Source organism: Hypanus sabinus, chromosome 10, assembly GCF_030144855.1.
Source record: "Hypanus sabinus isolate sHypSab1 chromosome 10, sHypSab1.hap1, whole genome shotgun sequence".
In the NCBI taxonomy this organism is placed as follows: Eukaryota; Metazoa; Chordata; class Chondrichthyes; order Myliobatiformes; family Dasyatidae; genus Hypanus; species Hypanus sabinus.
Genome location: NC_082715.1, coordinates 96725044 through 96749509, shown reverse-complemented (window position 1 = coordinate 96749509; position 24466 = coordinate 96725044). Strand labels below are relative to the sequence as shown.

The 24466-nt window shown below is 40.0% G+C and overlaps 2 long non-coding RNA genes across 2 annotated transcripts in view; both read left to right on the top strand.

Annotated features, from left to right (window-relative positions):
- LOC132400868 (uncharacterized) overlaps window positions 1-760 on the top strand; it is a 37162-nt gene extending 36402 nt beyond the window's left edge. The window contains exon 4 of the long non-coding RNA XR_009514417.1: window positions 631-760. This is a non-coding gene — a long non-coding RNA (uncharacterized LOC132400868). The remainder of the gene's footprint in view (window positions 1-630) is intronic.
- A 685-nt stretch (window positions 761-1445) lies between these two features.
- Window positions 1446-18523, top strand: LOC132400869 (uncharacterized). Its single transcript, XR_009514418.1, has 3 exons — window positions 1446-1724; window positions 17179-17418; window positions 18395-18523. It is a non-coding gene; the product is annotated as an uncharacterized LOC132400869 (long non-coding RNA).
- The last annotated feature ends 5943 nt before the right edge of the window (window positions 18524-24466 follow it).

Here is a 24466-nt window from a genome sequence, read left to right as displayed (position 1 = left end):
AGAATATATATCCTAAACAGGCTTTAGTCGATTCGCTTATTGACTCCAGTATTTTCATTCCTGTTTATTCCATTAGGAGATGGAGTGGGTGGGCCTGAGGTCACGCTGAAGCACATTGTACGTTGTTTGTAGAGCTCTATGGGGTCAATAGGCTAATTTCATTCCACTGTTTCGTGTGTTCTTCTTTGGAAAAAAAAGTTTTTTCCTCTTGATCCTCCTTGCGCCAACCAAATTTTTTGAATAAAAGACTGGAAAGTTCTACTTTTATATTTTTATCTCCTCATAATCAAGTTGCTTTTAAAATAATAAAATAATAAGAATGACTATTTGCTTGTGAATCACATGTGAGGATCCAGGTTTAAAGTGAGCATTCAGAACACACGGACAGATTCAGTTGCAAGAGTGAGGTAACTGAAGCTTTGGCCAGAGTTGTGGGTTTCTTTGAAAAAACAAGTGCAGAAGGAGACCTTCCCAATTAAGATTCAGTATATCCACCGAACTGTGCTTTCTCTTTCTTCATGAAACAAATCCAAATCCCAGAAAAAGATTCTGGAATTCTAGACTGAATGAGATCAATAAATATAGTATATTTTATTCCTGGCACTAATGAACAATCTCTTCTGTCTGCAGGTATATGAATCCTGAGACCTGAAGGCTTCACCAATAACACTTTGTTGCCATAATAATGCCAATCATACCTTCCTATGGGAGTCATCTATTTCTCTCAAGGATCTGGCCATCAATTGCAGATTAACTGGGGTAAGGAGGTAAAATTCTTTTTTTTCAGAATATATTCTTCTTTAATAGCAAAGCCCTAGAGGGAAAGAATTTTAGAGAGCTCTATTTTCAAAAACTTAGCAATACCATTGAAATAGACCGTATTGCTCCCTGCCTCACTGGCAAATAGATATTATTTGATGGTTCTGCACATGAGCATTAATTGCATTTGAAGCAGCAGTGCTTCGTTTTAAGTTTAGTGGTGCCTAATGACAAAGGCAAATTGACTTTCAATTTTTATAATAATCAGGCGACAAGTCTTTGTCTCTTGAAAAATGACATGTCAAGCCGTGGCTAAAGCAGCAGGGAACGAAAAATGACCATGCAGTGAAAGCACTGTGGAAAAAGAATATCTTGTGCTGGCCGAACAGCACATAAGTGGAAGAAGCTCCTGCCATTAAAGTTCCAGGCAAAAAAACCCAAAATTGTTTGAGAATGAATTTCCTCTCACGATCTGTAAAGGTGACAATTCATGCCTAGGATCACAGCAAAACGATATTAGACTGTAAAGTGATGTCAGTTCTTTCAGGAAAAAATATAAGATATCCTAAGACTCTGAAGAGCAGGGGGGTTCTTTCTGGTGCCTTCCAACTACTCAATCAACAGCATCAAATCAGAGTGTGAGGCCAACATAATTTTGTTTTTTTTTTGCAGGACTATGCTGTGTATTTACTGGCTGCAGAAACTAATACATATCCAAAGTCTTTCCTTCATTATGAAGAGCTTTGGGTTACCCTGAGATCACAAAAGTCATAATTTAAAACCAAATGCTTATGACATCAGTGTAAAACATTTGCAGCACTGCCAGTATTCTGCATGCTACGGTGCCACATGCCTACTCGATTCTTTCTTTGGGACAGAGGCTGGGTGAAGGAAAGGCAGCTGGTGCTGCTCGAGGTGCTGCAGGAAGTCATCTGTTCAGAGCTGGCTGCAACGGAGAGTTTCCAGTAGGTCATTGCTTTATATCGTCAATTTGTTGCCAACGCCAGCAGTAGTCTGTAATAAATGGGGTATCAGATGATGCTGGGAACATCTTGGCAGATGGTACGTTTGTATTGGACTTCACTTGTTTGGTGTGTTAACTGCAGCTGGCTGGATTATATCTAAATATTGTCAATTTGAATATAGGGTTGTTTTAGGCAAAGCTGTGAGGATGGTTTTCCCATGCTTATAAACAAAAACTTAAAGTTTTTTTGTTTGTTTTGAACATTACTGTTAAATTGCCAAAAAAAACTTGAAAGTGGTGCTTATTAGGCAATAACAATTATAATGGTTGCAGATACTACCCACCCAGCGAACTGCTTTTTCCAAAAGTTCCCTTCTTGAAAGGCTACAGGCCTATTAAAACAAAAATTTCTTGCCATTTAAAAGTTTCTTCCCCCAGGCAATTAATTTGATTAATCATTCTGGTTATATCTCCCTCCCACCCCCTCTATCAATTACCTTGGTCACTTTAAACCACATTTATAATGCTGTTTACGTTGTAAATACATACAGGTATTTATGTGCGTATGCAACACACACATGATGCTGGAGGAGCTTCAGCAGGACCAAAGGGTCTCGGCCCAAAATGTCGACCGTACTTTTTTCCATAGATGCTGCCTGACCTGCTGAGTTCTGAGCTCCTCCAGCATTTTGTGTGTATTGCTCAGATTCCCAGCATCTGCAGGTTTTCTCTGTGCTTTATACATTTATTCACATTTCCAAGTCTATACTGTAACTTCTAACTTTATTTTTATTTAATTCTTTATTTTTTTATAATTGTTGAATACTGATTTTGTTGCATGTTGTACCAACACATCACAGCTAATTCCTAATACATGTTCTGCATATGGCAAATAAGCTTAATCCTTGATAATTCAGCTGGACTCATCCAGCCCTTTTTACTTCTAAGGACAGAATCACATGCAGTGCTTGCAGCATTGAAGCACTGTCACAGAATAGGCAGATCATAGCATAGTATTGATTTGATGTCTGTACTGTCAAATTGGACCTTAACAGTGCAGCTAGCATGAACAGACACACAGAACCCAATAACAAGTAGCAACAAGATCACCCCTTCTTATCCAGTGTACTCTACTTGAAGTGATAATCAGGTTTTGTTAGTGATTACAGTATAGTAGGCAGCCGTCGATCATGGGTTTGTGCCTCTGGTGGACTGCGTCCTCTCCGGGGCACAAGCCTAGGCAGTAAAATTTGAAGAACCAGCTGTTGTGAATGCAGCAGGTTCCCCCCTCCACGTCACTGATGTAGTCCAAAGGAAGGGCAAATGCTGATACCGCTTGGCACCAGTGTCGTCGCAAAGGTTGCTAGAGTGAAGTTGCAAACAACATCAAACTGCCTCAGGGCCCCGGCATTGGATTTCCTCCTTGGGGTTCACTCCTGAAGCCTTTCCGATGGGTGGGTATGGCCGCAAGGCAATGTACGTTTAAGAGTAGGACTTGGTTGTCAGAGACTGTTAGAGTTCCACACCATTTGGAGCACTTTATAGGTAGTGGGAGCTTATCCCCACTGCCACCCCTGGCTGTGACATCCTTAGGAACCGATTTGGAAGGGAAATTTGATATTCAGAGCTAGTGTTTGGAAAGGGCAGGAGTTTCAGAAATCTCAGTGGGATTTTAGTTAAATCCTCTTGCTGCCTGACTTAAGGGCCCCAGTGGCAGTTCTTCCATATCTACTGCATGACTGGGCAAAAAATCAAATCTCAGAGGAGGAGTGTCAGCAGGCAGTGAAGAGGCAGTGTCAGCAGGAGGCCTTGTCTATCAAGGGATTTTAGAGGGAAGTCATAATTTGCCAAACACACTGTTATTTGGTATTCACAAGAATGTTGCCAGGACTTGAGGAGCTGAGTTACAGGGAAAGGTTGAATAGGTTACAGCTTTATTCCCTGCAGAATAGGAGAATGAGAGCAGATTTGATAGCAGTGTATAAAATTATGAGGGATATAAACAGGGTAAGTGAAAATAGGCTTTTTCCACAGAGGTTGGGTGGGACTAGCACCAGGAGTCATTGGTTAAGAGTGAAAGCTGAAATGGGAACACGAGGAGGAATTTCTTCAGTCAAAGGGCGGTGAGAGTGTGGTATGAGCTGCCAGCAGAAGTGGTGGAACCAAACCAGATTGGGTTTCAACGTTTAAGAGAAGTTTGGATAAGTACATGGTGGGAGGGGAATGGATGACCATGGTTCAGGTGCAGGTCAATAGTACTGGGAAGATAATAGTGCAGCAAGGAATAAATGGGCCGAGGTCCTGTTTCTGTGCGTTAATGCTCTATGACTCTATGAAATCATAAAAGCTTACAAACTGGAAAGTAACATATGACACGGAAGGGAGCCATTTGGCCTGTTATGAAAATGGCATCAAATTGGCTTACCTTGTCAGCTCTTAGATTGTAGCCTTGAATGTTATGTCACTTCAAATATTTTTTATTGTAGTATAAGAATCTGCCTTTAATGTTCTTTCAAGCAAGCATTTGAGTCTCCCTCTAGCCTCTGGATGAAAAAACATCTGAGCTGCCTTCTAATTCTGTTACAGAGTATGTGAATCTATACTTCTTTCTGTCAAACATGGTCCCAAAAATAAAATCTTACTTTCTTGTAATTATATTTACATCAATTAATTAAATTTCCTTTCAGTTTCCTGTTCTAAAGAACACAACCCTATCTTTTCTTATAGCTCAACTCTGCTAGCCTAAGTAATGTCCTTGTAATAAAAACAGAGAATGTTGGAAATACTCAGAAATCAGTGTAGCAACAGTGGAGATATAAACAAGGTTCATATTTCAGGGTGTTAGAACTTACATGGACAATTGGAAGTAGAATGGAAAGTCATCAACTTGAAACCTTAACTTAGTTTCATTGTCCATGAACATCTCATATAACCACAGCCACAGAACAGGGCCAGAGTCATGTGCACAATGACATTGTGATTACTGTAAGAGAATGAGGATAGGTGCTGTGGCAGATTATATCCCACCCAGGACTTTCCAGTCCAGTGCTGGGTTCATCGGCAATGCATTACAATTTGCAACACATTGCTGCCCAAGTGAGATAACAGATTCTCTTTCCTCCAAGGTAATTAAATTCATCTAGCACTCATTAAGTAGGTATGCTTCTTTAGACCCTAGAGCTATAGAACATAGAATAACACAGCACAGTTCAGGAACTTCAGCCCATGATGTTATCCCAACACTTTAACCTACTCTAATATCAGTCTAATCTTTCCTTCCCAGCTCTTCAATCCAGTTCATCCATATCAAACTCAGAATCTGTCGTAAGCACAACTATAATGGTCTCAGTTCTCCATAGGCTTGGGAAGGTGACAAGTGCTTGTCTCTTCGTAGATTTGCTTCTGCTGCCACAGGTTATGTGTTATCTTCTATTGCAAGAGAGAGTCAGATGTGTTAGGGAATGCCATGTAATGTCTGGGTGATGTGCCTGCCATTGCTGAATTGTTGATTATTTATGCAGGCTATGAGATTTAGGTGAAGGGCTATGAGCTTTGGTAGAGATGATTTGTAGGTGATTGATTAGAACATTTGAAAGTTTTTGACAAGAACAGGCCATTCAGCCCAACAAACCTTGCCAAATTCCTATTCACATAGTGTGTTGAAATAGCTAATGAGTTTAGATTTGAAAGTCTCTAAGGTACTACTCTCAACTACACAACTAGCTAGTTTGGTCCATGTGTCCACAACTCACTGTGTTATGCTTCCTGATGTTACCTTGAAATCTCCCTTTAATCAGTCTCCACTTATACCCTTAATGATTTTGAACACTTCTATCATATCTCCTCTCATTTTATGTCTACTTAGGCTGATAAGATTTAATTCTTTTAGTCTTTCTTCATAGCTCATCTCCCTTCTCTGATCTCTCTCCAGTGCCTTCGCATCTGTCACAAAATACGGAGACCAAAATTGTACAAGGAGTGCCCTCAGAAGCTTAAGGAGAACATCTCTAGACTTGAACTCCACTGAGCGCATTATATAGCCCAACATTCTATTAGCTTCCCAATCACTTCCATAGATCCTCTAGATATTGATAGTGATGAGTCTACTGGGATGCCCAAATCCTTCTCATACGATGCTCTTTCTAGCTCAATACCCCTATTGTATATTTATGTCTAGTATTTCTACTTCCTATAAGTAATATTTTACATTTACTTACATTAAATTACATCAGTCATTTATCTGCCCAAATCTGGATTCTGTTCAGATCTAACTGTATTGATTCTGCTGCCTGAACATTATCAGCCCATCCCCCTAATTTTGTGTCATTGGCAAACTTTACTAGTTTATTTGTTATGTGATTTATCCAAATCATCAATGTAAATTAAAATCAGCAGTGGTGTCAAAACTGATCCCTGTGGAACCCCACTTTTAATATCTAGGTGTGAAAATGATCCTCACCATAACTCGCTTTTTTCTGTTTTTGAGCCAATTCTGCATCCATTCGCACACCTTACCCTGAATCCCTACCTCCTGTAATTTGATTAACCTCTTGCTGTGCACCTTGTCAAAGGCTTTCTGGAATTCCAAGTAAATGACGTTAACTGCTCTATTGTTATCATAAGTTTTAGATGCCTCTTCAAAGAACTCCAGCATATTAGTAAAACATGATTTCCCCTTTCTGAACCCATGCTGGCTTTCTGCTAACGTGCCTGTTCCTATCAGCTGCTTTTCCATCCCATTCTTTATTAATAATTCCATCATTTTACCTGTGTTACACATTAAGCTTACTAGTCTATAGTTACCAGGATCATTGCAGTCACCCTTCTTGAATACTAGGACAACTCTGGCCCATTTCCAATACTTGGGGATTTTGCCAGTCTTCACTGACTTTTGAAAAATACATGTTAGGGGATTGGGTGATGTGGGTGTATTACATGTGTGGGTCTCATGATGCAGTTGATTGAGATGAAAGATGGATTCCCTGACCTTGATGATACTCATGAAATTGTTAAACTGTATTCAAGTCATAACACTAACGTCCCTTCCTGTGTTTGAGTCAGTTGCTACCTCCTCCTATTGTCACTCACTATCTGTCTGGAGCACTTCTCAACCCTCAGATAGTAGACAACCTTCCATTCTCGGGGTTGGGACATTGATTTTTTTAATAATTTCAGTTAACCTTTTTTCTCCAATGTTCCCCTTCTCTCTCCTTCCTTTTCCCATGTTCATGTCCCTCCCTCTAACCCCACCCCTCAGTTTCATTCACCTACTGCAGACACACTTCATCGCTTCTCCCATCTGATTCCATTTGTCCTTCATCTCACCCTTAACAGTGCCCATAGTGACATTCAGCCCATTGTGCCTGCTCTGCCATTTGACTGTGGCTGATTCATTTTCCCTCTCAACCCCTTTATTATCTTTCTTGCTAATGAGCTTCCAACAATTGCAGCCTTTGTGTCATCAATTAACATCCTCCAGCTTCTGTCTCCACATTCCTCCACCTTCATCCCCTACCTGTCTTCATTCTACCCCCCCCCCCTGTTCTTTCTGCCCTTGTCTGCATCCACCTATCACCCAAATGCCTTGACTGCATCTACAAATCATTCCATTATTGGCTGTCTATTGACATCTGCCTTACCTCTCCTCCTCTCTTTATGCCGGTTATATTCCCTCTCCACTCTCAGTCCTGATGCAGGGTCTCGATCCCATGACATTTCTATTCACCCCACTGACCTGCTGAGTTCCAACAGATTTTATGTTGTTCCAGATTCCTGCCACTGTTGACTCTTGTGTCTCCACCCACCCACTCTTTCTTGACCACCTGAGCATTCACTATTTAATATGAATGACAAGATATTTGCTTTAGCTAGTATTGTTTACTCCTCATTCATGTTGGTATAGAACATAGAACAATACAGCACAGTACAGGGTCTTTGGCCCATGTTTAACCTACTCTAAATGTCAATCTGACCCTTCCCTCCTATAACGGCCTCCATTTTCTATCAACCATGTGCCAAAGAGTTTTCTTAAATATCTGCTTTGTATCTGCCTCTAACACCAATTCGAGTAGGGTGTTGGATGCACCCACACACTCTGTGTAAAATAAACTTAACTCTCACATCCCCCCCAGTACATTCCTCCAATCACCTTAAAATTATGCCACCTTATATTAGCCACTTCTGCCCTGGGAGAAAAGTCTCTGGCTATCCATTCGATCCATGCTTCTCATCGTGCTGCTCGCCTCTATCAACCCACCTCCTTTGCTCCAAAAAAAAGCCATAGCTCGCTCAGGCTATCCTCATAAGACATGCCCTATAAAGATTTTGTAAAATTTTCCACCAAATTACCTCACCTATAATCGGTGCCAGCCGATTTTGGCAGCGATTAAACAAACATAGAAGAAATGCACACTGCAGATGCCTGCTGGACACTTAAACCATGGGAAGGAGTTGGCAGAATGAATTCCATGTGTGGATCATTTTCAAGGTCAAGCAGACCCAGTTTATTGAGTGTTGCAGTGCCAGCATTTGCTTTCCAGTACAAAATATTCTGGAGCTCCTAAAGTTTGCCACATCTGAACATGAAACAAATGTCGTTGTCTAGCAAATAGTTTCAATTGGTGACCTTACCTGGCAGGGTCAGTCTGACCTCTCACAACCATGCTCTGCTTCGTTCTTCTGTCATGTCAATTCTCAAGCGGTCCCAGAGCTTCTAACCCATTGATGCAACTGGAATTCCTTATTATCCTGAGACTAGACCAATAGTTCCTTATGACCTGCTCCTAATATTATGCACAGGCAATAGGCTTCTATTATTAGTGTTGGCAAGTCTTGTGAAGTGCATCGTGGGACTGCGGGGCACCTTAGGAGCCGATCCATGTTTTGCTTCTTCTGAGCAACTCTTTGCATGAAAAATTTGAGTGCAAATTGTGTTTGCTGAATGCTAGTCTTATCTGTTCGGAGTCTGCCACATTTGGGATATGTATGTAACTGGTGCTAATACTAATGACAAACACGAGGAAATCTGCAGATGCTGGAAATTCAAGCAACACACACTAAATGCTGGTGGAACACAGCAGATCAGGCAGCATCTATACGGAGAAGCGCTGTCAATGTTTTGGGCCGAGACCCTTCAATAGTCCTGACGAAAAGCAGTCCATGAATGTTGCAGCAGTCTTCAAACACAATACAGCTTGTCTTCTGCTGAGAGAACACTGGGGGGCAGTGCCAACTCTAGCTCCATGGTGCCTCTGGTGGAGTGCACTGACTCTGACACCACTCTCCTGGCCAGTGTAAACGGCAACACTGTGGCTTGAAGCCTAGTCCTCTCTGTCACCGAGGCCACATAGCTCCCTGCTGTCCGCCCCTGCCATCCACCAATAAATCAGTGAATCGGACTTGCAGCATTCCATATTAACAGGGTCTTGTGATCACAAGAAAAGTGACTAGGACAGTCATTTGCTTTTAGACTTCCACGCCACCTTCATGCACCAACTCCTCCGAAGCCTCTCTGACTCATGGCTTTGACATAGAACAAAACCAAATCTAGCTCCTTCAGTTTTGCCACCAATGAGCAACTCGCTGATGGGGCACTTTAAGTTCTTGATGGTCAGCAGGATCTTGCAATTGTAAAAAATATCATTTAAAAAAGATAGGAATATATGACTGGAGCAGGAAATGAAGCTGTGGACAAGAGTGCTGAGGCACTTTAGAATAAGGGCTATACAGTTAGAGGCTAGTGGAATTTTTTTCCCGAGGGTATGAATGTTTGAGAGCTATCAAAGATAATACATTCAAGGCTCAGATAGACTTCTGGAATATAACATGTTGAGCGTTAAAGGAAATGGGAAGGTTATGCTGAAGCCAAGACTAGATAAACTTATTTAATATCTGAATGGTCTCTAGGGGTTGTGGGTCTAACATTTGCTCCAATTTTTCATGCTCTCAAGGCTTAGGATCAATGGATGCATTCCCCACTGGAGATGTGTATGCTTTTGTGCTCTAATGGTAGGTCTGAGATGGGTGAAGTTAATATTCTTTCCTGCAGAGAAATGTTGAGTTTGATGTGCCTTGGACATACAGCATCTTATAAACCACATTGTTGTGACATGGTACCAGGAACCATGCACATCTCCCAGGTGGATAGACTGACTGAGACCTGCTTATTCTGATTCCTGAAACCCCCTGCAGGCAAAATCCCACATAACCGATTTGTCCTATTGTGGTGTTTAACAAAGATCTTCCTTAAGTGGCTAATGCTATGTAACTGCCATTTGAAGTCAATTTTACAAATTGATACTACACATTAAAACTTCATGATTATTTTCCACTATTACACCACACTCATTTTGTTCGAATTAGCTGATACTCAGTTATATCCTTCCATTATTTTACCAGTTACAGCCTTGAAAATCTGCAGCTTTTTTATAGCACTTTAAATTCACATAAGGAACATTAATAATACTCAGTAATAAGACCTCACATTCACTTACTTTTCTTTTATGCTTTCATTCACAGTTATCTGCTACTTCAAATATTTTTGGAGTTCTTATATTCTGAACTGTTTCTAGGAGCATACTTAATTTATTTGAGGATTAGAGAAATAAAAAGCCAGTAGGATTTTGTTTGAAAATTTGAGGTGTACTTGAATTTACAAAATTGAAGAGTCCAGAGCAAGGGTTCCCAACCTGGAGTTCATGGACCCCTTGCTTAATGGTATTGGTCCAAACCATAAAAATGGTTGGGAGTCCCTGGTCCAAAGTACGTAAAACAGGAGAAGAAAAGAGTGATTAATTGTGAATGCATTCATTTCCTTCAAAACTGTTCCCTCTTTTGGAGTGCAACAGCCTCTCATAAATGGAAGCAAAAGAGTTTGCAGATGCTGGAATCTGGAGCAAAAGGTACAACACTGGAGGAATTCAATGGATTGGACTGCATCTGTGCAAGGATATGGACAGTTGACATTTCAGTGTGAGACCCTTCTTGTGGACCGAAAGAACAGAGGGTAGATAACTACTTTAAGGGGGTGAGAGTGAAAGCTGAAACAACAGCTTGCAAGTGATAGATGAATACAGGTTAGGAAGGATTGATTGGCAGATGGAGTCAGGTGGGGAAGTAAGTTTGGAGATAGTGAGGCTGGAGGTGAAAGATGGAGCTTACAAAAGGCTGCAGATTATGGAATCCGATAAGAAAGGGAGATGGAAAGTTGAACCAATAAGGGAGGGATGGCGTGCAAAAGTGGGGGAAGTGGGTGGTGACGAGTTGGGAACATTTGTGGGGAAGGAGGAACAGAGGACCCAGTGGGAGGAATCTTTGGATGATGGACATATGGAGTAGGTAGAGGAGGGGAAAGAAACTGGGTGATTAGAGGTGGGGAAAGGAGTGAGTTGTAAGAAAGGCAGTGAGTGGGAGGAACTGGATAAATCAGCAGTGGAGAAAAAGAGATGGGGGGAAGCAGATTGCTTAAATTTGGAGAATTAACTGTTCATGCCTACCTAGGAGGCAAATAAGATGCTGTTCTTATTTCATTTGGCTTCACCATAGCAGTGAAGGCAAATAGACTGATGTGGGAATGGGAAAGAGAATTAAAATGGCTAGCAACTGGGAGCTCCAGCTTATCACAGTGGATGGAGTACAGGTGCTCATCAAACTGGTTGAGATTTCCCTAACTTCCAGTAATTTCTCCCTCCTTCCAGCTTCTCTCATTTTCCATACCCCATTCAGGCTTCTCTTATATCCCTTTTCATCTCCTCACCTGCCTATCACCTCCATTTGGTGCCCCTTCCCTTTCTTCCTCTCCAATTAGACTCCTTCTTCTTCAGCACTTTACGTTTTCCACCTATCACTTCCCAGCTTCTCACTTACTCCCCCTCCCCCTCCCACCTATCTTCCTCCTCACCTTGCTTCACCTATCACCTGCCAGCCTCCCTCCCTCCCCTCCTTTCTTGTTCTAGTTCCCTACCCCTTCTTAACCAGTCCTGTTGAAGGGTCTTGGCCTGAAATACAAACTGGTTATTCCTCTGCACAGATGCTGCCTGATCTGCTGAGTTCCTCAAGCATTTTGTGTATGTTAAACTGGTTGCCTAGAGTGCTTCTGGTTTCACCAATCTAGAGGGTTAAACTTTGCTGTGATCATTTCTAATATTCTCAAGGTTTTTTAAGTACATTTGTTACCAAAGCCTGTTTCTAGTATAAACCCCTGAGATTCGTCTTCCCACCATCAGTCACGGAACGAAGAAAAAAGCATGGAATCCATTCAGAGAGAAACACCAGACACCTCCCCCAGCACACAAAAAGAACAGATCAGGCAAATGGTGAAAGCACAGAATGTAAAATATCAACCCACAAAAGTCATGGAAAGAGTCCAGGCATATTCCATTTCAGCTCAGTTCTAGTTCAATCTAGCACTGTGTCATTCCTTATCTGGGCTACCACAAGCAAAACTGCACAAAATAGCAATGAGAAAAGAAACGACCAAAAACCAGAAATGCATCATAACATGAACTACAGAGTCCAATCCACAACCATGTCATTAAAGACCCAAGAGTCTGGCACCATCCTCCAACAGCATCGAGAGAGAGAGACCATTTGAATGCAGGGACCTTTTTCCGGAAGCAGCAAGTGAGACACCTTCCTGTGTGGCAGCAGCGAGTGAGAGGCTGGTGGAGGGTGCTGAACACCCACTTGCATTCCCACTCTCAGTCTTCCTTGACACTTTAATTGGCTAGATCGGTGAGAAATGGAGTCAATCATGGGCTTGCGCTCCATCTCCAGGCTTCCTGTCCTCTAGGCCACATGCCTGTCTCGGAGACAGCAAAGCACCAGTTCTCACAATCAGTCCAAAAACCTAACCACCAAAATGTAGGTCACATGCTCCAAAAGTAGTAGAACCACTTTTGAAAGAAAAAGATTTTTAAAAAAGTGAAAGAAGTAGCTTTACGACCAGTCTGGAGGACATCGCCCTTAGTTGTGTTGTTTGCTGGTACCATTAAAATCAATTACTCCATAGTTTCTATTGGAATTTTCCAGTTCAATAGATACTACAGAATATTCTTTCATTTCCCATTAATTACATGATTCAAAGATGTCCTTTCCTTGCTCAACATGAACCACGTCCAGTTTTTTTTTCCAAGTTTTTTACCTCCTTATCTATGCCTAATACTTCCTATGTCCATTTGTATCTAAGATAACTTTTTTGTGTGTAAAAGTCATCCCATCTTTAAGATTCCTGATGGGATATATCCCAGGTTATTGGGAGAGGCAGATACTGGGGCTTTGATTGGTAACTTGGTGCCCTCTCTAGTTACAGACGAGGTCTTTGGAGGACTGGAGAGCACCTAATGTTGTTCCATTATTCAAGAAGGGGACCAGGGATAATCCTGGAAACTACAGAACTGTGAGTCTCTCATCAGTGGTAGGGAAGTTACTGGAGAGAATTCATAAGGATAGGACTTAAGAGCATTTGGAAAATTAAGGAGCCAGCATAGTTTTGTGTGGGTCAAGTTGTGTCTTATTAACTTGATAGGCTTTTTTGATGAGGTAACATGGGTGACTTATGAAGAGCTGTGGATGTTGTTTACCTGGATTTTAGTGAGGCGCTTGACAAGTCCCTCATGGGAGGCTCATCTAAAAGATTAAAATGCATGGGATCCATGGTGAAGTGGCTATTCGCTTGCCCATAGAAGGCAGTGGTCGAAATGACTTATTCTAGCTGGAGGTCTGTGATTAGCATTTTTCCACAGGGATCTGCACTGGAACCTCTGCTGTTTGTTATGTATATAAGTAACTGGGATGAAAATGTAGACGGAAGCATTAGTAAGTTTTCAGATGATTTGAAGATTGTTAGTGTTGTGGATAGCGTGGAATACTGGCAAGGGATACACAGGATATAGATCAGTTGCAGATATGGATGGAGAAATGGCAGATGAAGTTTAGCCCGAGTAAATGTGAAGTGTTGCACCTTGGTAGGACAAATGCAAAGAAAGAGTACACTGTTACAGGCAAGATCCTTAACAATGCTTTTCCAGGAGCAGTGGGAGCTGAAGGGAGATTTGGTAGAGGTTTATAACATTATGAGAAGAATAGATAGAGTAAATAAACAATATCTTTTTCCAAGGGTTGAAATGTCTAATAGCTGACGATATGACTTAAGGTGCGAGCAGTTAATTTCAAAGGAGATGTGAGTGGCAAATCTTTACACAGAGAATGGGAGCCTGGAAGGCACTGCCTTGGGTGGCGGTAGAGGCAGAAACATGAGAAACTTTTAAGAGATGTTTAGATAGGCAGATGAATGTGAGAACAATAGAAGGATATGGATATTGTATTGTGTAGGCAGAAGAGATTAGTTTAGTTAGCCATTTGACTACTAATTTAATTGGTTTAGTGCAGAATAGTGCGCTGAAGGGCATCCTGTGTTTTACCAATCTATATTCCTCTCTTTCCCCTTCCACATCCAAGATTCCATTCCCCGCTTTCTGAGAACCATCTTCTTTGTTCTGTGCTAAATCTCTGACTCTCTTCCTGGGCTCAGATCTTCCCTTTGTTTTCATTTGTTTATGACATCCCCTGGTCCTGTAATTTAATTGTGAGCAGCAACCACATCACTGGAATTCTACGTTGTCTAATTTCCATAAGAATACTAAACAGAATAATTTAATCCTGATGTGAGCATGATATCAAATCTGAATGGCAAACTTTGCTTCCTTTATACTTTTTCTACACTTTCCTTCCTTCATAATTATTATGGATATTATCTCTCCCAAATCACAAAACCTAGAGTCTCACTCTTACTTAATTTAGACCGTTTTTCAAACATGTGAATTGAAAGCATTGTATAAAATTTCAAGCCTTTTTGTGCTGTGGTATTGAGCAATTTCACTCCTTCTATCACTAACTAGGACATGGCTCTACTCTCCATTACCGTCTGTCCCTCTGCCTCCATTATCTCTTACATGACTCACTGGCAGAAATATACCGAGCACATAGCAAAACAAAGGAAACAAGTCACCATTCTTTGTATTTCAAATACTTGCAAAGTCCTGGGAAAGTAGCAAAAAAGATCTGACTGGACATCCTCGCAGTGTTGCAGAGTAAATGTTACTACAGTTAAGATTTAACTGTCCTTTTCAGCTTAATATCTTATTCTGTTTTTTTAAATATATACATGCATCAATTGATTTGAATTCTATTCTCATCTGGGAAAGACAGCAGTCAGACTCTCAAAGGGTATCTGTAAGATTTAGCATTAATGTGGTTTCACAAGAAAATTAGGATTATTTTATTACCCCAGGATGCCAGGAAATTTTCATTTTACTTCCTCAGTTGTGTGGGATGAAAGTGGGATAACAAGTGAAAGAATTCCCTCTGCTGGCTTGGATTTCTTTGCTTCAATCAGAAATTGTTTGGCTTAAGAAGTCCTGATTCTCTGTGGTTTTATTTTTTAGCTTAGCTGTTGGGTTATTTTACACCTTTATTGGAAAAATGAAACAAAAATGTATATGAATCTCACCTTATAAGAGCAATTGGTCTTGTTTTCCTCAACTACATTATTAAAACTTCTGACACATAATATACAATAATCATATTTGGCAACTAGGCTGCCAACTCTGATGCTACACTTGGGAAATGTGTGCTTTTAAGAACTGATATTGCAGAATTCCAAAGTTCTTACATAATCACCACTCTTTAATGATATGAGGCAATTTGAAAAGATAAAGTAAGTTCCTTAGCAACATGAAGAAAGCTTTTTCATAAATCTAATTTATGTTGATGAGAATTGGTAATTCTGTTTGGTGTGATAAGTCTCTTGGTTTCCGGGTCCAACAGTGTGATATCAACGTCAAACAGGCACTGCAGTGGCAGCTTGTTTATGTTGAAGATGGGAGCTAAAGTGTGGGCTGAAGTCCACAGCTGAAGCCAACTATAGAGATGGAAACTAATCGGTATTTTAGTGATTAACAAGGAGCAAACTAGGACATAACAATAACTAAACTTTAAAAACCTGACTCACATTCTGGTATTACTAATTTCCCCAAATGGATCTCTAACAAAAACTACCATTTTGCTAATATAAAATTCTATAACTTTTTGTTAGTGCTTGGGATGTTATGCATATCAAGTATTATTATAGGCATTAACAGAAGAGTTACTGGTCACAACTACCATCTTTAGTGGGATTTTTGTGTATGTTGGAACATAAGAAAAGGCATTTGCTTATTCAGCATCAGTTAATTAATTAATTAATTTCTATCAACTTAATTCACATTGTCACTCACATAATTTTACATCACATGGGAATTTATAGTTAAAAATGATAATAAGCCTATCAGCTAGCTATAAAGAAGTAAACTTGACACAATGCAGTTAAAAGTGCAGATCTGTTAAGCTCACTGCATGTTCAGTGCAGGGGGTCTCCAATGAGAGTTCAATCATTATTACCCCCCTCATACATTGCTTTCTCTTCCGCCCTCTGTTTCATGATTGACCCCATTGAGAGATCACTTTAATAGAACCGAGGCATCTCCTATGGTCAACTTTTGGCTCATGCTGCTGTTGTCCCCCTTGTAAATTGTAATGTCTGTAAAATATGCAATATTCGTTAGAGTGGTACACCATGATGCAATTTTTTAAAGCAAGTATGTTCCAATATGTTACTTCTTTTCTTAGAAACTTTCTGCTTGGCATCAGTGTGTCTATAGCACCTGCTTAGCAGATCATGTACATTTGTATAAAGAATATCTCTGGGTATATATTTCATTGCCATCTCTCATTATCTTAAATTAATCTATCTGAGTATAATCATATCTTACTCAAATTCTTCCAAAAAGCGAGGCTTTCATTCCATGAATCAACCAACAGTATCACACAGCAACATCTGTTGGACAAGTATAGATCTTCTTGTGTAAATGCACCAAATTGTGCAGATTTACATCAGGTAACATCTCACCAATACCCTACTGTGATAAAACTTAAGTGAAGCTTAGTTAAGTACATTAATGGCAGAGGTATGGAGAGCAATGGTCCAGGTACATCTCGATGGGACCAAGTGGAGTAAGAGTTTGGCATGGACTAGATGGGCCAAATGGCCTGTTTCTGTAATGTAGTGCTCTGTCATCATGACTCCCTGACTTCCTTATTTTTGCATTTAAAGTCCAAGGAATAAAATCTAACATTCCATGTGCCATTCAGATCAGTTGATTTGCTTGTTAACTACTGGTAGATCTGGGTTACATAAACCTTCTGTTCCTAACAACTGTCCATGAGTCTATTTCTCCCTAACTGAGAAATAAGTAGTGATATTTTATGTGGAAAAATTCAGATGTACAGTATCAGAAAGCTTCACCTTATCTATCCCATTGATTACACCTTGGACAAAAAATCCTGTTAGATATTTCCAATACGATTTCCATTACATAAACCCTCATGTAGTTTCTGCCTAATCATATCATTATTTCCAGAATATTGTCTTATCTCTGATGTATCATCATCTGTTATGGAGGAGGGGCCACTGCACAAGATATAAAAAAGCTGCAGAAGGTTGCAAATTCAGCCACCTTCGCAGGGAACTAGCCTCACCAGCATTGAGGGCATCTTCAAAAGATGGCATCCATAATGAAGAACTGTCCTCATCCATGACATGCTCCCTTCTTAACTGGGAGGAGGTCCAGGAGCCTGAAGACAGATACTCAATGTTTAAGGTACAGCTTCTTCCACTCCACCATCAGATTTCTGAACAGACAATGAACCTCTCTATTTTTGCTCTATTTTTTGCATTACATATTTTATCATATATATCTATTTCTAGTTGTAATTTATAACTTTTTATATATTTCACTATACTGTTGTGTATTTAATTCGGCAATGTTTGAGGAATATTTAAAATATATTATTTAATTAATCATTCTTTGTTCAAGGGTTCAAAGTTACATCAAAGTATGTGTGAGTGTGTGCGTGTGCGTGTGTGTGCGTGTGCGCCCTTAACTCCGAGTGGAGTCGTCAGGGTGCCGTCGTGACAAGCTTTTTGCACCGATCATTTTGGTGATTGGTTTTGGCGGAGCCCATCCCTCTCCAGGTTGATGGAGCCGGCTGGGTTCGAACTCGTGAGCCTCTGCTCCGAAGTCCAGCGCTGATGCCACTACACCTCCAGCCGGCCTTATCAAAGTATACAACTCTGAAATTCTTCTTCTCTGAGAATCCATGAAACCAAGAAAGAAAAGAAAGGGAGCATGATCAGCAACCCTCAAATCCCCCCTCCCCACTCAAAAATGCAAACAAATACAGAACAGGCACATCAACCCCCAGGTCCCTTCTCCCACACAAAAATCAAACAAAATGGAACTGGCATATTGACCCCCAAATTCATGCCCTTCACACAAAATAATCAGAAAGATTGGGCAAAAAAACACAAAATACAAAAAAACTTAAAAGACTGAAAAAAAAAGTCCATAGTCCAAAACGCAGAAAACCTGGGCAACATTCTCTGGGCGTGGTAGCAGGCTTTCCCCTCTCCCAAAGAGTAGCAGAGCAAACCTTGGTGATAAAAGACAGGCAACCAGGGCTCACCTTCTGCATCCGCCTCAATGTTTCAATCTCCTTCATTGCTTTAATCGGCGGAAAACGGAAGCTTTAGTTGACAACATGGAGTCAAATATTGGCTTGTGCCCTGTCCCACAGCCTTCCTGCTATGTGGTTCACGCATGCTGCCTCTGCCTCCTGGAATCCTCTCGGAGACTGCGGATTGCTGGAACATCCAAACAATCTCCAAACAGCAAATCACAGGCTTCAGCAGTTCCAGAATCTCATCCAAGACAAAAAGCAAATGTAAAAGACATAAAAGAAATGAAATATATGGTTTCATGAACTATCCAGAAAATGTCAACTGAAGGAGCAGTGTACACAGGCATCATCTTGACCGGAAAATGTCAGTGATATTAAACCTGATTCTGACTTCATGTCAATCTTTTCCTTTTTTAATTCTAGCGTGACTGTTTTATTCTGCTGCACATTTGCCTTGATGCAAACACACTTTTAACTTATTAAAAATAAGCTAGGCTTTGGAAAGCCATAGTTGGATTTGATTTTTTGTAGATCTACTGAACTAGTTTAATCATTAATGCCCAAATTCAAAGAACGAAATGAGATTTAGGTCTAAGACAAAGAAGTTTAGAACTGGTAATGGGACAATGATGTGAGATTTAACATGTTGCATTTCTTTTTTTCAACCAGTGAATTTTTTCAGGCATCAACTGTCCCTATCCCTCAACAACAGGCTGCCTCTCCTGCTGAGTTCCTCCAGCAGTGCTTATTTCATTTCACTGAAGCAAATTATTTTATAACAAACTGACTTTCTGTTTCTGCTCTTATATTTATCTAATCTCACATGTAACTCCAATAAATAAATTAATCTAATAAGTAAAACCAGAAACAAACAATGATTTGTAAATCTGTAAAGGGCTAATATAAAGAATTAAAATCCAAAAATTGGGATCAGAAAATATTTACACATTTGAACTGGGCCTAGCCGCACAGCCACAGTAACAACTGTGGCATATTCATCAGATTGAAAGATGATTCCTTGAATAATGTCCAGTCTATCTACTCAAAACAGTCCTGTAAGAACTCCTCTGTCTCCCTTTACCATACCTCCTTGGTTTTCACTACTGGTACCATGGTCTTTAGTCTGTGCCTGTATAACAACAGCCAATTGATTGGACTTTTTAAAGTATGGACGTGGGATGGCATGATAAGTGTTCTTGATGATGATGTAATAGTGGTGAAGTGTGTTAGCTCTGTTATAAGGTGACATCCTTGTACTCAGTGCTGTGTCCTCTGGTCCTAGACTCTCCCACTAATGTAAATATCCTCTCCATATTCACTCAAGTACCTCATCCCTTGTACCTTCTTTCTTCTAAACTCTAGTGAGTAAAGCCCCAGTGCTGTTAAGTACTGCTCATACATTAACTCTTTCATTCCAGGGATCATTCTCATAAACATCCTCTGGACCATTTTCAATGCTAGCACATCCTACGGGGCCCAAAATTGCTCACAATGTGGCAAATGTACCAATGCTTTATAAGGCACAACATTACAGTACATCCTTGCTTTAGTATTTAGTCCTCTCAAAATGAATGTTAGCATTGCATTTGTCTTCCTTACCACTGACTCAGCTTGCAAGTCAACCTTCAGAGAATCCTCCACAAGGGCTCTGATTTCTGAATTCACTACCTATTTAAAACATAGTCTACATCTTTACTTCTTCTACCAAAGTGCATGTCCACACACTTCCCTATACTGTATTTCATCTGCCACTTCTTTGTCATTGTCATGTCTCCAAATCTATCTAGGTCATTCTGCAGACTCCTATTTCCTCAAAATAGTTACCTCTCCATCTTTGTATCATTGGAAAACTTGGCCACAAACTCATAAATTCTATCATTCAGATCATGAAGATAACACATGAAAAGTAGCGGACAAAACACTAACCCCTGTAGAACACCACTAGCTAAACAGGAGGAGTTCAACAGGCACTGTAGCACAGCTCATCCATGCTGACCAAGGTACCTTCCTGAGGCAGTCCCAATGGTTCCACATCCATCTCAGCCTTTCCTATCCACATGTCATAAATATTGTAACTGTACCTGCACAACCACATTCTCTGATAGCTCATTCCTTGTACCCATAGCCTTCACTGTGAAAAACTCCTTTTCTGGTTGCTTTTAAATTGTTTCCCTTTCACCTTAAACCTATGTCCTCTAGTTTTAGAGTTTTCTACACTGGGATAAGGACTGTACTATCCAGTTTATCTATGGCCCTTGTGGTTTTAAAAAGCTCACTCCTCAGGCTCCGTTACTCCAAGGTAAACAATACTAGCCTATCCAGTCTCTGTTTATAAAGGAAGCCCTCCAATCCTAGCAACATCCTTGAGATTTTTTTCTGCACAACATCTAGCTTAATTAGATCTTTCTTACAGTGTGCTTACCAACAGCACACAACATTACTTGTGTGTTTTCACCAATGTCTTGAGTAGTTGTAACATAATGTTCCAGCTGTTGAATTCAGTGCCTTGTTTGATGAAAGATGCATTCACCGCCTTGTCTACTCATGATGCCACATTCAGAGAATTACATATATACCTATACCTTTACATCTCTCTGTTCTACAATGCTCCCCTGGGCCCTGCCATTTGCTCTATGTGTACTTGCATAGAATGAACTTCAGAGTGCATCACTCCACGCTTATCTGAGTTAAATTCCATCTGCCATTCCTTTGTCCACTTTCTGGGTTGATCTACAACCATGGAAACCTTAAACAACCTTTCACATGACCCACCACACCATCAGCTTTGGTGTCCTCTGCAAATTTAACAATCCTGCCACCTATATTCTCATTGAACTTGTTACCATTGTGTACCCAGCACTGATCTCTGCAGCACATCACTTATCACAGGGCTCCAAGTTTAAAAACAACCCTCCATAATCACCTCTCACTCCTTCCACCAAGCCAAATCTGTATCCAGTTGGTTAGTTCGTCTTGGATCCCATATGATTTAACTTTCAGAAACCACCTACCATGATTTTGTCAAAACCTTGTGAGTGTCAACGTAGACAATATCTATAACCCTACCATCATCAATTCTCTTGATCACCTCTTCAAAAAGCAATTATATACATGATGCAATAGTATACATTCCACGCACAATATCCCTATTCAGTCACAAGAAAATCTGCAGATGCTGGAAATCCAAAGCAATACACACAAAATGCTGTAGGAACTCAGTAGGCCAGGCCAGGAAGAGAGTAAACAGTCAATGTTTTGTCCTGACACACTTCATCAGGCCTGGCTATCTATCCCTTTGACTGAATCCCTACTCAGTCCTTATCCTTCCAAATGCAGCTAGATCCTGTCTCTCACATTCACATTATGTTATCTATCAATGGTGTTAGACTCACTGGCCTGTAGTCTTTGGTTCGTCTTTTCAGCCCTTCTTAAATAAAGACAATAATATTAGCCACCCTTTGGATACCTCATTCTTGGCTAACAAAGAGACAAAAACTGCTGCAGCAACACACATGAATGCTGGAGGAACTCAGCAGGCCAAGCAGCATCTATGGAAAAAAGTACAGTTAACGTTTCGGGCCAAAACCCATTGCTGCAGTGTGCCAACAACTTCTTTGCTTGCTTGCCACAATATCATAGGATACACTTGGTCAGACCCTGAGAATTTATCTACTGTAATGCACCTCAAGTTCATCAGCACCTTAACATTTGAATATCAATATGATTCAGTCCCATAGGTTGCATAAATGGAAGCTTCATCTCCAACAAAAAAAAAATCTTGTATCCTCAAAATAAAACAGAGAGAAACCAGGGTCCCTGTCAAATTTCTAGCCCTTCCCTTGGATTCACCTAAAATAATAACCATTTTACTGTAAAAAGATTGAATATTTGATACACTGTCTCTCAAAGGATAATGGCTATTATTGTTACATGTGTTTACGTAGTATTAGGCACATAACTCCTTCAAGATTTGTAACATGATATAATCTGCTCTTTATACATTACTCCAATTGATTTAGTGTTAGCTTTTCTTTTGTTTAATCATGTATCCTTGTTGATTTGTATCACTTAGAGGATTATTTAGTGAATGATACTGGAAGAGTTTTAAGGATGGAAGTTCAGTAAAGAATAAGACTTTCTTTGTTAAATGAAAGTTTGTATACATATGTTTTCTTATTCCAATCGGATGATACAATAGGTAATCAAAATCTAAAATTACGAAATGTCCACTTCAAAGTTACATTCCATTTGTGTAAATAGCTCAATGATATTACCCGGTTGTGTTCTGAAAAATGCAAATAGTTGCATGTAGCGTTTGACTAGCTGTCGGCATATAATATATACTGAGTTGAAGGAAACTATGCATAAAACATTACCTACTGTTGGTGTCATTAAGTGTTGCCAGAGAGGCATTGTGGAGATGATAAGGTGTATATTTGAAAAATAATACTGATGCAGTTGTGAAGAAAGTCAGGTTAATTTGTTGAGAAGTCTTTCTGGACAATCTACCAGAAATAAGGCTACAATAGTAATATGGCTTAGCAATCTACTGAATATAACAAAGTAAGTCAACCAAAAATGAATGCCAGTGTCATTACAAGTTCCAAAGACATTTGTTTAAAGACTGGTCATGGCAGAAAATAACCATGGTCAGGCAGTTAAATGGGTCTTACTCGTGTTTATCCTGTTTACCAATTCTCCTAACATATGCTAGTTTTTCTGTTAAAGTTCAACAGGTATCTTTGTAAAAATATCCTTCTGTGCTTTAAATCATGTTAGAACTTGAATGAAGCACACCGACACACTGCTTCGTTTAACTGACACATCATAAAGTTTTACACATTCAGTCACCCAGATAATTACACAATTAAATTTCACTCAGTACAGCTGAAATGGGGATAATGAAATTTCCATTGGTGTAGCCTTACATCTCTGGGTGTCAAAGGTCAACTTCCTGTTTGGATAAGGGTCAGTTTAAAGAGGATTTCTGATGGGCATTAACTTCAATAGAGCAGCAGTGGTATTTCAATTTGCAGTCCAGTCTCATTTATGGCAGCAGATGCTGGGAGTGTGTTGAATACATTCAATGAACTACTCCCTGTACAGGTGTAAGTGAGTGTAAGGACAGGTAAACATCTTAGAGCAGCTCTGTCTTGTAATGCTCTAACCTAAGTTTTTTAACTCTCTACACCTGGAGAGGAGCAAAAAAAAACACCAAGCCATTTAAACAGGAGTCTCTGGTAAGTGCATTTAACCCACTGGACACTAGTTTTAATGGATCAACGGACTCTTTTTGGAACTACAGCTGTGTGAAGCAGGCAGGTGTCTGGCAAATATATTGAATTCAAGTTTCCATCATGCACTGGGGATCCTGGGACAACTTTAACCAGGTGAGATGTAAGTGTTGCCTAGTGGCTAACTTGATTTGCAATGTCTCACAGATTTGTTCTCTGCAACTGATTGAAACAGCTTTGCAAAATTTTAAAAGCGAGTTCACACCATTAAGGCCAAGCAACTTTGGCTTTGAAAAATGGCCTAGAGCAGAAAAGGGAGAAGACATAACATGATGTTACATAATTAGAAAAAAAAAATCACAATCCTATTTGGTGTAGTGAAGCTGGGTGAGTTCAAGTTTTTCTTGTGTCTAATTAATGGTATACTATTGTCCTTAAAATTGTCCTCATTTTCCTTAAAGCTTTCTAATTCAAAATGGCCAGTATATTTGATCTGTCAGGCTCACAAATTCCTTGCTTTTTCAACTTTCTCATTAAATTAATTAGTTTATGAGTCATGGCTATTGGCCGGTTATATCACTTGGAGATCTTCTGTTAAGAGTCATAGAAGCAATCACAGTTGAAATGGGTGGGTGTTGAATTGAGTGAGAAGCAAGGGCAAGAAATACAACTGAGGTTGGGTTTCAAGATAGAAACGGTGTTGAAGACAAGCATTGGAAAATTGTGCAAAAGGCTTGCGTGAAGGCAGCAAAAAATGTTTTTTGTTCATTTGTTTACAGGATATGGGTGAAGTTGCCACGTCTGTCATTTATTTTTTTATCCTAAAGTTTCATTGAAAAGATGGCAGAGCTGCCTTTATGAACAGCTGCAGTCCATGTGCTGAGTTCTCTCATTGTTCCTGATAATAATCATGGAGTTCCTGGTCTTTAGTTCAGTTCAATGGTGATTTACACCC